This window comes from Mus caroli, chromosome 1 (genome assembly GCF_900094665.2).
Source record: "Mus caroli chromosome 1, CAROLI_EIJ_v1.1, whole genome shotgun sequence".
Lineage (NCBI taxonomy): Eukaryota > Metazoa > Chordata > Mammalia > Rodentia > Muridae > Mus > Mus caroli.
This window is the reverse complement of record NC_034570.1, coordinates 122085372-122104058: the sequence shown is the minus strand read 5'-3', so window position 1 is coordinate 122104058 and position 18687 is coordinate 122085372.

Sequence of the window (18687 nt, the reverse complement as noted above, 5' to 3'; positions counted from 1 at the left end):
TTCTCTATCACATGACGCTTGACTCAAAGGTCAAATTTTCTTATTATAGCAACTAGCTAACACAGGCCATAAAGTATCAAACCACAAAATGCAGCTTTGCCCGTAGGAGGTTAAATACCTAGGTTATACGGTGACTCCTTCAGAAATGATCACATATCCTGTGAGACCAAATCAGAAAAAAAAAAAAATATATATAGTTTGTACATTAACAGTTCTGTTTGCAGTTAAGAATAAGTTCCTGAGTTTCTCAGAAAATTAGGATCTACCACAGGACTCAGCTATACCACTCCTGAGCATATGCCCAAAGAATGTTCTATCACAAGAACAGTTGCTCAACTATGTTCATAGCAACTTTATTCATACTAGCCAGAAACTACAAACAAACTAGATGGCCCTCAACCAAAGAGTGGGTAAAGAAAATAGGGTTTCTTTACTCAGCTGCTAAAAACAATGACATTATGAAATTTGCAGGCAAATGGATGGAACTAGAAAAAAAATCACCTAGAGGGAGGTAACGGAAAGACAAACATGGTACGTAATCATTTAAAAATACATATATAAGCTGTACAGTAAGACAATCACTATACAGTCCACAGACCCAGAGAGGCTGAGTAACACGGAGAGCTGAAAGGGAGACAAAAGGATCTTCCTGGGAAGGGGAAATAGAGTGGGTTTTGTGGGTGGGTTTGATAAGGGGAGGGACCAGATGGTGGGGAGGAGGTACTGGGAGAAATGATTGGCATTAGGGAGCATTTCAGGGGCAAGGTGGGAACCTAGAGCCATGGAAACTCCATGGAAGCTACATGAGCAACCCTAGCGAAGGCTCCTACCAATGGGAGACACAGAGCCTGAACCAGCCATCTTCTGTAACTAAGCCAGGGCTCAATGGAGGGGTTGGGACACCAACCCAGCCACAAACCCTTCAGCCTACAGTTTGTCCTGCCACAGAGTGTGCTGGCACTGGAGCCTAGCAGAAATCATTATCAAAAGGGCCAGAAAGGCTTTATCCAACTGCCAAACCTTAGAACTCAGGGAGTCCTGAGGAGGAGGAGAAGGAGGAAGAGGAGGAGGAAGAGGAGGAAGAAGAAGAGGAGGGAGAAGAAGAGGAGAGAGAAGAGGAGAAGGAGGAGGAGGAAAAGGAGAAGGAAGAGGAGGAGAAGGAGGAGGAGGAAAAGGAGAAGGAAGAGAAGGAGGAGGAAGAGGAGGAGGAGGAGGAAGAAGAGGAGGAGGAGGAGGAGGAAGAGGAGGAGGAGGGGGGAGGAGGAGGAGGAGGAAGAGGAGGAGGAAGAGGAGGAGGAAGAGGAGGAGGAAGAGGAGGAGGAGGACCTGAGAAAGCAGAGGGGTCAGGGACACACCACAAGAACACAGCCCACAGAATCAATGGACTAGGACTCATGGGAATTCCCAGCACACAGGGATCAGTAAAAGTCTTACCTAGATCCTCTGCATACATGCTATGCCCGAGTAGCAGAGATTCTAACAGTGGTAGTGGGGGCATGGGCTGTCCTTGATTCTTCTGCCTATTTGTGGGAGCCAACTCCTCTTGCCTTGTCCAGCTTGGATGTGATGCTATGTGCCTGGTCTTGTTGCAACTTGTTATGCTGTGTTTGGTTGATGTCCCTGCGAGGACTGCTTTTTTCTGGGGAGGAGGAGAGGGTATAACTACAAGCTTTTCTATCTGCGCGCCAGTTCCCGAATAACAAACTCAGAGGGTTATTTATTTATGAATAAATGCCTAGGCCATATGCTTTGACTTGCTCCCTGACTAGCTTGTAACATTTATGACAGATTTAAATTATTTTATGTCTGCCACAAGGCTAATTTACCTCTCCTCAGTTTCATGCTTCCGATTTCCTCAGAGCCCAGGGTAAATCTTCAGACTCTATCTCCCAGAGTTCTAATCTTTCTACCAGAACTCCCACCTTCTACTTCCTGCCTTTTGCTAATAAGCCGTCAGCTTTTAATTGACAGGTGATGCTCCCATACAGCGCACAAGAGATTATTCCTACAGAGGGGTGGATCTGGGGAAGAGGGGAGAGGGGAGGGGAGAGGGTAGGGGAGAGGGTAGGGGGCCAGGGAAGAGGATAGGGGAGAGGGCAGGGGGCCAGAGGAGAGGGCAGGGGAAGGAGAAGGGAGGGGTAAGAAGTTCCTGTTTGTCCTGTGCAGGTTAAGGGCTCTGAATGAGTTTCTGTTTATCCTGTGATAAATCCTAAAGAATAAGTTCCTGTTTGTCCTGTGTTAAGTCCTTGCAAGTTAAAGTTTCCATCTGTAATTAAGAATAAGTTTCTGTTTCTTAGATCTGATGTGAAGTGAAAACATGTTTTCAACCTACACTAAACCTTTGGCCCCGTTCACATGATGTAGTCCTTACCCTTTGTCTTCCCCTCTCACTCTATCTGACAATGTATAATAACAGCCAATTCTCAGCCCCATGAACACCTCTCCTATTAAAGGGATTTCAAGAAGACAGCTGGGGCTGCTCTCTAAAATCCGGACTTAGGAAGAGGCAGCTGGACTGGCCAGGCCCAGGTGAAGCGCAAAATAAAGCTTGCTTTAACCGAACAATTGTAGATTTGGGTTTTCTTCTTGCAGTTCTCAGGTTTAACAATTTGAATGGGAGCACTTTGAATGGTAAATATTCTATATCTCAAATAAAATGACAATTAAAAGGATCCCAGGACTAACTGGTTGCTACAGGAATCATAATCCAAACTATTCATCATTGTCCACCACTAAATAAACCTTGTACGATCTGTAGAGGAAATGCCTAGCCTCACAGAGACTTAAAGTAAGGGGGGGGGTAGAGGTGGTGTTCGAGTTGGAGGGGGAATCCAGGGGGGCCCCCACCGGCTCAGAGGAGGAGGGGGGTGGGGGAAGAATTGTGACAGGGAGTGACCAGGAGCAGGGCAATGAACAGGATGTAAAGTGAGTAAGGAAAAAAAATAAAACAAACAAACAAAAGAATACCAAGAAACTGTATAATCTGATACCCTTCAAGTAGGCCTGGAGGAAGAGGTGACATTTTAGGCCTTAACATGCTTAAAACAGGCCCCTGCCCTAAGGCTGCTAATCTATAATTTCTTTTTTCTCCTTTCCACTTGAGAAGGAAGAAAGCAGAAAGGATGATATGGGTGTGTGTGTGTGGGTGTGTGTACATAGTACACAGGCCCCTGCTGGTACTCCAGCCCCCTATAGCCAGATGACATCTTCCCTGCATGAGAGCCATCTCCACCTCTACCATAAACATCTGTAGACTCAGTTCAGCCTCTCTCTTCACCACTTACACCCAACTCCATAGGAATTCTGCTTCATTTACATCACACCAGTACTACTCAGGGAGGTCTAACGTCTAAGCTGTTTTGATCTCCTGTGTCCTGCAACCCTCAATCCCTTCATCAGAAGACCCAGAAGAGGAGGAACTTGGCTGGGATCCACACCTGATATACTGCTTGCTTCTAGGAGACACACATTTGACACAGCTACTGAAAATGCAAAATTGATTTTACTTACTGACAGTTCTTATTGCTGAGATAAACAAGGTCAGGTTTAGGCAGGATATGCAGGATATGCAGTTGCTTTCAGTCCTGATGTAATGAATGTGCTCATTTGCTGGTTATTAAATCTGCTCAAGTGGCTGAATTTATAGTCTTAACAAAAGTGCTCCATTTAGCAGAAAACAGAGCAGCTATTACACACTCACATGGAGTAAGTGCTGCATGAGAAAGAGAATTTCCAAATTTCTCTGGCCAGCTCTTTAGAAAAGTCAGCATATTTCACAATTGCTGGATGCTATCCATTTGCCCAATTTGCCATTGTTAAAACCCTAGCACATCCTAAAACAAGTACTAAAAAGACAAAGGCATAGCAGAGCCTATGCTGTTCCATCAGCTGTGTGTTCTGCTTGTTCCAAACACAAGCCTGCTAAGCCACTTCGTGGGACCCAAGAGCACTTGGGTTAGGTCTCAGGAAGTGCTCAGGAAGTGGGAGAAAAGATATGTCCAGAAATGATGGTCTTGACTCAGGCCAAGCAGAGCTATATAGGAAGTATTTCTGGTGGTTAGATAAAAGCCGCCATTCCTCAGAAACTCATGAAGAAGTTTTCTGTCTGCCAGAAGGAGTCATTTTCCTTGCTTCTGGAGGAAGGGACATAAGGCTCTCTGGGGATATATACATGTGGTGCCTACCAGAGCATCATAGCCATGCTAGCCTTCAGGATCCTGCAGTCCCCATTCATAAGTCTGCACAAGGACACAGGCCCCTTCCTTCCCCAGTGGGCTTCCCTCTCCCCAGATTCCCATCTATTCTCTGTATAATGGCAAGGTTTTCCCCTGCCCTAACCATCTTCACTATTCTCTCCTGCTCTTCTCTGCAAGTCCTGATTCCCTAGCCCTGGCCATGTCCAGGACGCTGCTGCTTCTCTATGTTCTGGACTCTTCCAGATGCCTCTGGGTGTTCTCTCTCTCTCTCTCTCTCTCTCTCTCTCTCTCACACACACACACACACACACACACATGCACACACTCCTTTTCCCTGATCATAGAGCAGTTATCTCAGTGGCCCTCCATAGATGAAAGTGTGTCCTTGCTTACAATACTTTTTATCGAAAGAACCTTTTGAAACTTGGCAGCTAGACTTTGTCTAAATGTCCCTGACACAAGTATATAAATATGTCTTAGCATGAATTTATTTTACCGTTGAATTGAAGCTTTCCCTTGGTGGAAAGCCACTGTGTCAGTGGGGGAAAAAATGGGTTAGAAAGAATTATTCTCTCTTGGTGCATTCCTGCTGAATTATATAGTGATCATGGAACTCATTTTACCAGACAAGTGTTTTTTGTTAAATTTGATCTATTATGCAACAGTTTCACTGTATTTATCTCAGTTCCCTGGATTATTTGAGCAAATTAATAGCACTGTAAAAGTTTTACTGACATCTGGGCATGACACAGTCACTGCAATTATGAAATCACAGCAGCTGTGAGCAACTGGGCCTAGAGTCAACAGCCAGTCTTGAAAAGTGGAGAGATTTGTGAGATCCTACCTCTCCACTGTGAACTATTGGCTATGGATAGACTGTGGGAGAAGGGGAGTCATTGTTTTCAGTTGAGGACTTGCTGGGGAGCTCACCAGACTCTAGTGGATAGTCCCAAACTCATGGTTATTGGACCTTGTTTCATACATTACATCCCTCCCTCAGTTTCTCCTCCCTCCTTTTCTCCTAGTCCCTCCCCTACACTTCCCCTCTTCCCCCAGACTCACCCTTACATTTCCCTTCAGAAAAGAGCATGTCTCCCAGGGACATCAACCAAACATGGCATAACAAGTGTCTTAGTTTTGCTTTGACAAAACTCCATGACCAAAAAGCAAGTTGGGGGTGAAAGGGCTTATTTGGCTTATAGTTCCACCTTGCTGTTCACCACCAAAGGAAGTCAGGACAGGAACTCAGTTAAGGCAGGGTCCTGCAGGCAGAGCTGGTGCAGAGGCCATGGAGGGGTGCCCATTACTGGCTTCCTCAGTCTGCTTTCTATAGAACCCAGGACCACCAGTCCAGGGGTGATACCACAGTGGGCTGGGCCTTCTCACAGTGATCACTAATTGAGATCTCATGGAGGTATTCCCTGAACTGAGGTGCCTTCCTCTCTGACCACTCTAACTTGTTTCAAGATGACATAAAATCAGCCAGTACTACAAAATTACAGTAAGACTAGGTACATACCCTCACATCAAAGCTGGACTAGGCAATCCAGTAGGAAGAAAAGGGTCCTAAAAGCAGGCAAACGTGTTAGAGACAGCGTCCACGCCCACTGCTAGAAGTCCCACAAGAACATCAAGATAAACAATCATAATATATGCAGTGGACCTAGGTCAAACCCATGCAGGCTTCCTGATTGTCAGTGCAGTCTTTGTGAGCCCCAATGAAACCTGGTTAGTTGATTGGGTGGTTTTTCTTGTGGTGTCCTTGACCCCCTGGCTCCTACAATCCTTCCCCTTTTCTGTGGGGTTCCTGGACTCTACCTAATGTCTGGCTGTGGGTCTCTGCATCTTCAAGTCATTTCTCTAAGCCTGGAAACATTCAAATTTTCCGCTACCACAAGAAAAAGACTCTCTTATTATTCAGAATAATTTGGAAAAAGAAAAGTTCCAGGTGTTTCGACAAACAGAACTCTAATTTGACTGCCTAAAAGAATTGCCTTTGGGTGTTCCCTATTTTTGATCCACGACCTTTTTATCCAAATAATAGACTACTAGTAGGTTCTCTTCTAGGGCCTAGATGCTTCCCAGTCATGAGCTCTGGGCTAAATTATAGTACCAGGTATGAGCTTCCTCCTTTGGAGTAGGCCAACTATCCAATCAGAAATCAATTTGTAATTCCCATCACATTTGTAGCACGATTGTTCCTGTGGGCAGACTCTCAGGCCAAGCATTATTGTTGCTCACAGGGCTCAAATTGGTGGGATCGCTGGTGACTTTTCTCTGGTACTAAGAAGGCTAGCCAGCAGGGAATAAGCAGCTTGTACCAGCTTATTTTCTCCAGGTCTTGTGACTAAAGACTGTGGTGTCTTCAAGCAATAGGTCTTACCATCACGTTCTGGTGTGTAAGCAAAAGCAAAGACAGTAGCCAAGACAGTTGTGATGGTTTGGATATGCCTGGCCCAGGGAGTGGCACTATTAGAAGGTGTGGCCTTCTTGGAGTAGGTGTGTCACTGTGGGTGTAGGCTTTAAGACCCTCATCCCAGCTGCCTAGAAGCCATTCTTCTAGCAGCCTTCAGATAAAGATGTAGAACTCTCAGCTTCTCCTGCACCATACCTGCCTAGATGCTGCCATGCTCCCATCTTGATGATAATGGACTGAGCCTCTGAACCTGTAAGCCGGCCCCAATGAAATGCTGTCTTTATACGAAGAGTTCTTAGTCATAGTGTCTGTGCTCAGCAATGTAAACCCGAATTAAGACACATGTATTGCTTTTGGGAGCAAGGTTCTCCTGACCTTCTCTGACCAACAGTTCAAACAAAGGCATTCCATACCCTAGCATGAGCACTAGGCTCTTTGTTGGCTACCTATGGCTTCAGGGAGAAACATTAACTTGAGAATGACTACATTTAAACTCTCTCTCTCTCTCTCTCTCTCTCTCTCTCTCTCTCTCTGTCTGTCTATATCCATATGGTATATATATCATCATATATATCATCTACATATATACATATTTGTAACCATATTCAATGCTTTAGATTTTCTTCATTATAATTCTTCTTTTTTTTTTTGGTACTCAGTGTTCAGTGATTACAACCTTATGGTGTCTTCCCTTTGAAGCTGTTCCATAACTGGATTCGTTTTTGTTCTTTATTTTGCTACACTGCCAACATATAACCATCAGCGTGATTTTGTTTGCTTATTTTTTCCTCTTAAGTAATACAAGGGATCATATCCCTGGAATCTAACTGCAGAAGGCTGCTGTCCTGGAGCAAGCATGCTTATGGCTCAGCTGGCTCGTGACTTTTCTGGGGCCATCGACTGCTGTTCCTTAAACCCTGTATTAAGATATATAACAATGTCAAACTAAACTCCCCATGATATGGAGATCTATTCCAAAACCTACTTTAAAAAATCCAAGTCACTCTCTTCAACCAATATATAAAACAGGGTTGGGGTATCACAGTCGCTCTTAGGCAGGGACTATCCTATCTGTTTCATTAGCATGAATTATAGGAAAATGACTGAACACCACCCTTCTTATTCATGATTTTTTTTTTTTGAGCACAGTTCTCAAGAGCTAGTCATGGCAGGAGTGTAAATATTGGAGAAAGTTCCATCAAGATTAATGTATGAAAAAGCCAAGAGGTATGTATAACTTAGCAATGCTGCACAGGGTGGGGCCCTGCCCACCTCAGTCTCTGCTCCAATCGCCCTACAAGGGGGTGTGGCAAGTAGAAAATCTAGTCTTTGGAGAAAAAGCTCATCTTCTGGGTGCCAGCAAAGCCCCAGCCTTTTCCTTTTCCTGGATGAGTTTCTGTTGATACCACCCTGTGAGAATAAGATCATTAACAAAACTTTTGAGCCAAATTTGAAACAAACTTTATTAAATACTGGCCAGGATGATGGGCACTGGCCCGGCCCATACTCAGCATTCCCGGAGAATGGCTGCAAATTATGTTTGTCAGGTGCTTATAAAGGCAAAACACACAAGGCTACATCCTGTCTTCGTCCAATCGGGGGCAAGCATACATCCTAAGGCACTTCCTGTCTATGTACCTATCACCTATGTGTGATCAAGCACTTCCTGTGCCACTGGGGCAACCAAACTTGCTTAGAAAAATGAAAACATGTGGTTTGTTATCTTAAATTAACAACAGCTCCCAGCATTCCAGGAAGGTATCTGTCCACGCGCAAGCAGGGCTCATAGGGAGGAGGCATTTTTGTTTTATACATTTCTTAAGCCTAGTAATTTAAACTCAAAACATATCTTTAGCCCTCACATTTCCTGGGGAATTTCCATTTTATTTTGGTGCACTGTTTTCAAACGTCAGACAGCCAAAGGGTGGTGCATAATTGTCTTTAGAATATCTTTATTCTTGCCAGGAAGGCCAGAATTTTCTACTCCCAGAAACTCCTTCTGGTTGATTCATTACAGATCCTCCCTGCTGAACCTGCCAACTTTTTGAGTTCTAAATCAGAGAGCAGAGAACTTTTATTTTCTCCTTTTCTATTTTTCAAACACTGGCCCAAATTCTAAAGCTGCCTGCCCTGGTCACTCTTGGGCATTCTTATTCTTTCTCTGATGCCCTCCACTGTACAGCTGCTCCAGGGCCTGAGCCAGCCTGCTTTCTTAAGCCCCGACTAGATAGATACTCATGGCCTCCTCTTTCTTTTATCTGTTTCCCTCTTGGTAGCTACGGAGCGCTCCAGCTTGCTTGCCCTTTTCTTTCCCTTATTTATTTTATTCAGTCTCTAATGCCATCTGAGTTTCCTTCTGAGTCCATTTAAACTTAACGATTTTGTCTAGAATAATGAGAAGCTACTCAAGAGGCCCTGTGTTCCCCAGTGACAAAGTTAGCAACCCAAATAGCAATACTTAAAATCAAATGTTGTATTATGCTATGTGCTAATTTGATACTAATGCTGAAGAAACAGAGTAGGAAAGTGTCAAGGGTTTGTTTTCTATTTATAAAAGATACATATATGTATATGTATATATATATGGCTTTTATAAATATGTTCATATATTATATGTAAAAAATAAATATAACTATAAAAGACATATACATGTCTTTCACTATACATGTGGATTTGATTATATATAAACATGTAAATACATACATATATATGGCTATATATAAGATAAATATAAAAGAAAAATATACATGTCTTTCACTACACATGGTTTTGATTATATATGTACACACACATATAAAATGAAAACCATATGTTTAGTGAAAGGCTAATGCTCATAACAAAATAATCTTGAATTTGAGCCAAAATGTTTCCGGTATACTCACTGGTGTTATATGGCAAAACAGCACATTTGTTACCACGTGTATTATAACATGCTCTCTGTTTAGAAGCCGTATGTCACAAAGATAAGCAGTGGAAGATATGCTGCAAATTCATTTCCCATTTGATCTTGAATTAATTTTGGTCAATGAATATTCAGGAATTATGCTTTCCATTTTTCTTTTTTTCCCTTCCTTCCTTCCTTCCTTCCTTCCTTCCTTCCTTCCTTCCTCCCTTCACACATGTTGTGTGTGAAAACTTTTCCAGGGATATGGGCAAAGGGTTATTTAGCCAGAGACAGTGTCACCAAAGCCAGCTCCAGCAGAGGTGACAGCTCACAAAGCTGGGAACCTGGAGCACACTGCACAGGCTGCAGGCAACTCAACAGGTTGGAAAGCATTTAAGCTGGTGAGTCTGGTCTAAAGCTCTTCCAGGCAGCTAGGGTGGTTTCTGCTTCTTTGCCAGGCAGCTGGTCTGGTGTTACTCTTTGCAGTTTGGCTTGTCTTTCTTCTTTGCAGCCTTTATTTCTTAACTCTGGTAGGGAGGAGCCCAATGAATCTGGTCAGTTTCAGGGATTTCCGAAAGCTGTTGAGTTGTTTACCTTCCTGCTTGAGGAGCATCTCTGCAGGACAAACTGTTTCAGTTTTTGAGGATACTACCGTTACACAATTGTACTCACATTCACTTATCCATCTTATCCCAGGGCAACACCAATACTTTTAAGATACTGATACTGTTCTTTAAACTATAATGGCAAAAAAGCTCATTTGTAAAGCAACCTCTTCGTTGATAGAACCTGAAGATATTCTCAAGTCATTTAGAGCTAATAGTACACAACAATGGCTGTCACTTGTGTTTATAAATTGCGTTAGTGCCTTTGACACTCATCATTCTATCCTATGGTCCCGTAGTCTTAGTTAGACCAGCAGATTATTTATAGTTTCTTCCACGAAGACCCCTCTCTCCCAAGCAAGAGAAAGCATTCACTACTAGCCTTCTCATCTTTCCAGGACTATTTTGGAGGAAAATTCTAGAAACTATGGGACACTTATCTTCGATATATCTGAAGTATTGTGTGTGTGTAATATATTAATATGGATATATAGATATGCATGTCTATCTTTGTGTAAGTAGAAGCCAGAGGTCAACATCAGGTGTCTTTTTCTTTCTCTATTGTCCCGAATTTTATTTTATTATTATTATTATTATTATTATTATTTTGGTTTTTTGAGACAGGATTTCTCTGTATAGCCCTGGCTGTCCTGGAGCTCACTAGAGCTCACTGGCTGGCCTCAAACTCAGAAATCCCCCTGCCTCTGCCTTCCAAGTGCTGGGATTAAAGGCATGCGCCACTACTGCCCGGCTCCTAATTTTATTTTTTTATAATGTTATTGAATTAAATTTTTGCTCCTAATTAAATTTTTATAATGTTATTGTGTATGTGTTTCTACATGATGCATGGGTGGGCACGTGTACTTCAGTGTACTTGTAGAGCTCAGAAGCCAATTTTGTAGAGTCAATTCTCTTCTTCCACCTCTATATAGGTTCCTGGGATTAAACTCAGATCATCAGGTTTTTGTGTCAAAGTACCTTAACCTATTACAGAAACCTTGTCAGTGGCCCTTCTACCCTCCTTTTGAGACAAGGGTGAACCTGGAGCTCACTCTTTTCTGCTGAACTGACTGTCCAGTAAGACTCAGAATCTGCTTTCTCTGTTCCCTCTCCTCCCTGCCCACACAGCTCTGAAGTTACAGGCACATGCTGACATACATGCTCAGCTTTTACTTGGGATCTGAACTCTGTTCCCAGATTTATGAAGAAATATTTTTACCCACTAAACTGTCATCCAAGGACCCAAAACTTTTAAAGAAACCATTGTTAAATGCTAGCATAATAAATGGTCTTTATTAGAGGTCATTGTAATGGAGAAGATGATGCTAGTTCTTCTAGGAAAAATTGAATCATGGTGACTACAGTTCTTGAAATTGATGCTCCAGTCCATTCTAGGCGCCCATATACAAATACGGTGCATTTGAACCCACTGTATGAATTTGAATCAGCTTGGAACTACTGATGACCCATCAGCTTTGCTTCTGTCCCCCTTAAATCTGCTCAGGCTGCTGCTGAGCAACCTCCAAAGATCTCAAGGGCAGAGGCAGTCAAATGGAGCAGGCATGCCATTTAGCACAGGTACCACAGGGACTCTGCAGGAGCAGTGTAGCCTATAATTCCCAAAGTGAGCGTCCAAGAGGGAAGGGGAAATAAATAGACCTCAACTGAAGAGTGTGCTAGCTGGCTCCCTTTGGAAGAGGCCAGCTTGAAGATGTCCCCAAGAGAAACTGAAGTTACAAACCCAGAAATGCTTCCTAGTGCAGTGGACACAGAGTTAAGGTAAAATGTGACTGGAACACTCTTAATATAACCAACGTCACTGCCTAAATAGGTAGCTGTTTAGAGGAATGTTTGGCACAGTAGTCTGTGTGAAAGCAGGGAAATGAAAATTTAGCCTTAAAAAAAAAAAAAAATGTTCCCAGTGGTGGCCATTTCCACGAACTAGATTGAGGGTTGCCAAGCAACGAAGAGTAACAAAGGCTGATTCTAAGTTCATTTAAACCTATACCTACAAGGCATGATTTTAGTATTCTCTACTCCAGTGGAAAACACACCCAGTTGGAGTTGACTCCACTCTATAGAAATATCCTTCACCTTATTTCACAGGTGTTGCTATGGTGATCTATTTATACTGGTAATCTTTAGTATGCAATACCTTTTCAAACAATAGCATAGTTTTTTTAGTACATGTTTACCAATTAATCACTTAGCCTTCTCAAGGCTGGGACCATTTTTTTTAAAAGCCATTTTTTACTAGCAGTATTAAATTGTTGCTTTGACCAAGTGCCTAACAAAAGCAGCTTAAGGGAAGAAGGGTTTAATTTTGGCTCCTGGTTCAGGGGAATGAAGTCCATCCATCACGCTGTGGGCAGGCATAGTGTTGGGAGCAGCTCCATCTAACCAGGAAACAGAGGAAGGAGAAGAGCATTTCTTCAAGACTTTCTCCCTTTCCTCTTTTTAGTCAGTCTAGGACCTCAGCTGATGTAATGGTGCCACCCACATTCAAGGGTAGGGGTTTCCTTCCTCAGTTAAAGTTTCTTAAAAGGCACTCATAGACCTTTCCAAAGGTGTGCCCCATGGATTTTTATGTGTTTTTTTTAACCCCCAAAATTGACAAGGGACATTTACTATCATACTAAAAATCTAAACCAATACCTAATTCCATAAACACCATGTTAACCATAAATGGAATATTCCAGTCTTGCATTAAGATCTACCTCAAACGCTCACTTTCTGGCATGCTGTTGTTTTCTTCTGAATTGCTATAGAATTTTTGTACCTGTTTCATGAACCTATTTTGCCTTGAGTTAACACCTTTATTGCTGGGTCGTAATCAAATGCAGCTACTTCAGGATAAGAAATGGGTTTTCCTTGGCACTACATCCTACACCAAGGCTTCCATTCAAGGTCATACTTTGATTTATCCATTAACATTAACCCAGTTAAATATCACTGAGTTTAACTATCTTCTAGCATTGAGGATGTAAAGCAAATAAAATAGATAAAACCCCTAGTCTTCACAGAGCTTAAATTCTCTTGGGGGGGGGTTGGTTTAGACAATAAATAGAACAATAAAGATTTTTGCTTTGATGAGGAAATGTACAGATTGTGACATTCTTGACCCGATTCAAAATAATCAAAGGCGACTGCTACATGGAAATGATAGCCCTGACTTAAAAACATCATCATCATCATTATCATCATCAACAAACCAAAAAATAGATACTGGTATATTTAAGGAGCTGAAAGAACTTCAGAAGTACATATTGACTGAAAAAGAACGTCTCTCTAGAGCAAAATTTGAATCCATAGGGATAAGACACAAAAAGGAGAAACCCTAACACTCTCTCATTGAATTTAAGACACACTCCACAGGAGGAATGCTATGCCTGGTACTACTGCAATGTAGTCCTCATTAAAAACTTATATCCAGGGAGATAATAGGCCCTAGGGGGAACTGAGTGCTGTTGTTTAGCTAACAGAACTTCAAGATAAATTTTAAATATTTGTTTCCAATCCAATGGTCACAAAATGAGAGAGAAACCAGGAGTCCCGTAAAAGGAGTTGTGGGTGTAGAGGAGGTTGATCAGGATGCAGGGAGATCACACAAGTGGGAACATGGGGAAGATCAAATTCATCATCTAAACAAAAGGGGAAAATGCCCTAATTATGGCAAGAAGACCTCTTGAAAGCTGGGGATACTAAGGGAAAATAAGACCTACAGTCATTCTATTTATAACTGAATAACCGTAACATAGTTATATATGATAATCTTTAGAAGTTCTGTAGTCTCTGTTTTTATTTTAGATCAATTTTGTTTGTTTCTTTAAGGATGGAAGCCCCACTATGACCCACCACCTCCCAAGTGTTGGGATTACAGGTAAATGGAACCATATCTACTTTGTAGACCACTTAAAAAATATAGAGTATATTCTATAGTTGATAGTCTATGAATATTACAATTTATAACAGGAAATGGGAGAGCCACTTCCCTTTTCTTTATCCTTAAAATTTTAATATTATATCTTGAGGGACTCTGGGGCAGCTCTAGCATGGCCAGGATGGCTCTGGCAGGCCTTGCCCTTCTTCCCTAGTCCTTCTTCCTTGTTAGACTTTAGACTGCACTCCTAAAGCTAGCTGCTAGGGTCTATGTCCTTATTTGGCCACTTTCTCTTTCTGAGGCTGACTACCAAGATCCAGCTAGTGAAGCCCATCAACCACCTAATCAACATGACCAATCAACATATCAATCACCTAATTAACATGACCAATCAACACATCAACCACCTAATCAACATGACCAATCAACACATCAATCACCTAATCAACATGACCAATCAACATAAACCACTCCTCCCAAGTCCCGGTCTAACATAAATCCCTCCTTTTTCTCTTCTTAAAAACTACACCTGTGGGCTGAGTACTGACTGCTCTTCCAGAGGTCCAGAGTTCAATTCCCAACAACCACATGGTGGCTCACAACCATTTGTAATGCTATCCAATGCTTCTGGTGTGTCTGAAGACAGGAACAGTGCACTCACATACATAAAATAAACAAAATCTTAAACAAACAAACAAACACCCCAAAAATAACCCAACAAAAAACAAAAATTATGCCTGCAAGGTCCTTGCCTAAGTCAGAAAGCAGCCACTTTGACCTTTCTTCCCTGCTTAATAAAGGATTTCTCTGTGAAGCAGGTGTTTGGGTGTGGTTTGTGTTTGATCCTGTTGTACTGGCTATTTTTGTGTCAACTTGACACAGCTGGAGTTATCACAGAGAAAGGAGCTTCAGTTGAGGAAATGCCTCCATGAGATCCAACTGTAAGGCATTTTCTCAATTAGTGATCAAGGGGGAAAGGCCCCTTGTGGGTGGGACCATCCCTGGGCTGGTAGTCTTGGGTTCTATAAGAGAGCAGGCTGAGCAAGCCAGGGGAAGCAAGCCAGTAAAGAACATCCCTCCATGGCCTCTGCACCAGCTCCTGCTTTCTGACCTGCTTGAGTTCCAGTCCTGACTTTCTTTGGTGATGAACAGCAGTATGGAAGTGTAAGCCGAATAAACCCTTTCCTCCCCAACTTGCTTCTTGGTCATGATGTTTGCACAGGAATAGAAACCCTGACTAAAACACCTGTGTCTAGGAGGAAACCCTCAGTGTGTGTGTGTGTGTGTGTGTGCTCTCCTTCATGACTATACTTATACAAATTGATAGACTATAGACAACTTGGCACCCTATTTTCAGGATCCTATATAAGAACATAACAATGGTCATGAGCCACTTGGCTCCCCAACACTAGATAAATCCTGTCCAATAGACCTTGCTGTGATGGCGAGCCTGTCCATGCTCCTTACTCTGTGGCAACCAAATAGATTATTCTTCTGTTGAGCATGACAAATGCAAATGAGGAAATAAATTTTAAACTTGAACATTCATTGATTTTTAAAGTAAATTTATATAGCTACATGTTGCCAGCAGTTAACATTCAAGCTCTAGATTGTGATAAATGGATGTCACCAAAACAAAGCTAGAACATATTTTCTTTTCTGTTTTGGCTTGGATCCTAATAGGTTGAGGTCCTTTGCTTGACTACAGGGATTGGTTTCATCTTATTACATTTTAGGAAAGGAATGTATAAGCATCAAGAGTGTTTGCAAAGCAGAGCACTGTTTATATTTATTTTAACTGAAACAGTACGGAAAGTATTGGTTTTAGTGGAATGGTGGATAGAATCAGGTGACTTCATCCCGCTGCATAGCTGCCTTTACCATCATTTCTAGAGGAAGCCCTGCCTATGCCGAATCTTCCTATAAAGGGATCCTGAGTCTCCAGGGTGTAAGGTTTCATCTCGGGAACTTTATTTCTCTTGATGCAAGGACAAAACGCAAAGCAACCAACACTAGAAATCTCATTCAATCAAAGGTTTTCTTCTATGTGGTCCTCTTAGTAACTCTATCTCCTTTATTTACCTCACTTCTCTCTGCCTTATGCTATTTATGTAACTAATAAAGAAGGACAGGAAGTGAATACTCTGGAAGACAAATGGACAATACCTCTTCTACTGACGAGGTGTTCCTTTGAAGCAAGGGCTATATTGTCTACAACACCTGGCATGGTTCTTTGTGTGATGTACTTTGTGCACTGTGGAGGTTCAAGAAATATTTGCTAAGTTTATTTGAAAGTATTTTATAGAGATTCCCTACATATTTTAAAAGTTAGGTTTCTAATAAAAAATGGAGTGAGGTACATTCTTACCCAATAAACTCACTGTCAGAAAGTTATGGGGAACTTGGGAATAAAACCCAATTATATTAATCCTGGATCAGTAAAACAGATGTGATGGTTGGATTTCTAGTCTCATCCATCTTGTGTTGGTATTCCTACTATTCCTTATACCTGAAACTTTTGTGTCCATTGACCAACACTTCCATTTTCCCTAGCCTGGGGATCTGACTATTAACATCCTCTCTACATGTCAGTGAATTTATTTGATATTATTTGTATAAGTGCAGTGTCTGTGTCAACTTCACAGTGTAGTCTTCCATAGTCATCCAGTAGTGGCAAATGGTAAGATTTTTGTCTTTAAAAAAAAAGAACATTTCATTGTATGTATCTACTTCATTTTATTTATCAATTCATCCATCAATGGACATTCTGTGTATTTCTATGTCTTAGTTATTATCAGTGATGCAGCCATCAATGACCATGAGATGGATAGCTCTTGGAGATACTGATTATAATTCCTTTAAAGAAATACCCCTAAGTGGGTCAGTTTGACCACATGGCAATTCTAAGTTTTGAAGACTTTTATTGGTTTCCTTACTGGCTGTATCAATTTGTGTTTCCAGTAATAGTGTTTAGAGGATACTTTTTTCTCCATCTTTAGCAACATTTATCATTTGGTTTTATGCTCTAGAAGCAGTATTTCGATACAAGTGAGGTTTTAATCTTATGATGGTTTTATTTGCTTTTTCCTAATGACAAAAGCTCTCTAGCTCCTCCCCATATACCTCTGTCCATTTGCATATCTTCTTTGGGGAAATCTCTATTTATTCTGTGGTGTTTGAAATAAGAATGGCCTCTCACAGGCTCATGTACTTGAGTGCTTAGTCACCAAGGAGTGGCTATTTGAGAAGGATTAAGAGGTCAAAGTTGTCCCTACATGGAGGCCCAGAGAGGTCACTTTGTGAAGCTGTGAAGGTGAACCCTGGCTTGGGTTAAGAGACTCCAAGATGTTGGAGGTGCCAGAGTCATGGGATACTTGCTGAGGAAAGTTTAAGACCCAGTGTGAAACCAGCCCAAGAAAGAGAAGTATGTTGCAGTCAACAAAGCTGAAAGGAGTTATACAGTTGAAGAGCCAACAGTTGACATCAAACATGGAAATGCGGAATTTGGAGTTTTCCCTCCTGGGAAATGACCCCCACAGGCTCATATATGTGAATGCGTAGTCACCAGGGAGCAGCACTGTTTGAGACAGGTTAGGAGGCTTAGCCTTGTTGTCACCATGCTCCTGCCATGATGAGAATTGGGTAAATCTGTCAAACTTTAAATACATGTTGCTTTGGCCATGGTGTCTCTTCACAGCAATAGAATGGTGACAAAAGAGTTCCCTTGGCTGACTTTTAACTGGATTATTACTCTAGGGTTTTTGTTTTGCTGCATGGATCTGTGACAGTTCCTTCTAGACTTTGGATATGAACATCTCATTAAATAAATGTTTTGCTGATATTAGTAGTTTCCCCGACTTAATAGGCTGTTTTGTGTTTTGTTGCTGTTGCTATTTTAAAATAGGCATTGGATTTTTACATATTTGAAGGCTCAGATGTCTGTTTTCCTTCATTGCTGTGCTTTTAGAATCATGTGCAGGCAATCATGGTGAATGCTCTAGACCTTCCTCAGTGATTTCTTTCAGAAGTTTTACTGTTTCAGAGCATAGAGTCAAGTCCTTATTCCATTTTGTTGATTTTTTTTCTTATGTGAGGTAAGATGATTACACGATTAAATAATTCAAATATTGGGAAGTGCATATGACATTTGTCTTTTCTTTATTTACAATAGTGACAACTAAGTAACCCAACAGTTCAACTATAGAAAGATACAGGTACCACTGACCAATAAGATATAGACAATTTTACAACTAATTTAAAAGTTTTATGTGTTAGAAGATTCACAGTACAGTATTGAGTAAAAAGGAAAGGGAAAAACATGGAGAGAGAAGACAGCAGAACCCTGAGTATTAATTAGAAGTGATTTTCAAACTCTCTTCTACCCTTACATATATTTTTTAATATTTTTATTACATATTTTCCTCAATTACATTTTCAATGCTATCCCAAAAGTCCCCCATACCCTCCCCCCCCCCACTTCCCTACCCACCCATTCCCATTGTTTTGGCCCTGGCGTTCCCCTGTACATAAAGTTTGCAAGTCCAATGGGCCTCTCTTTCCAGTGATGGCCGACTAGGCCATCTTTTGATACTTATGCAGCTAGAGTCAAGAGTTCCGGGGTACTGGTTAGTTCATAATGTTGTTCCACCTATAGGGTTGCAGATCCCTTTAGCTCCTTGGGTACTTTCTCTAGCTCCTCCATTGGG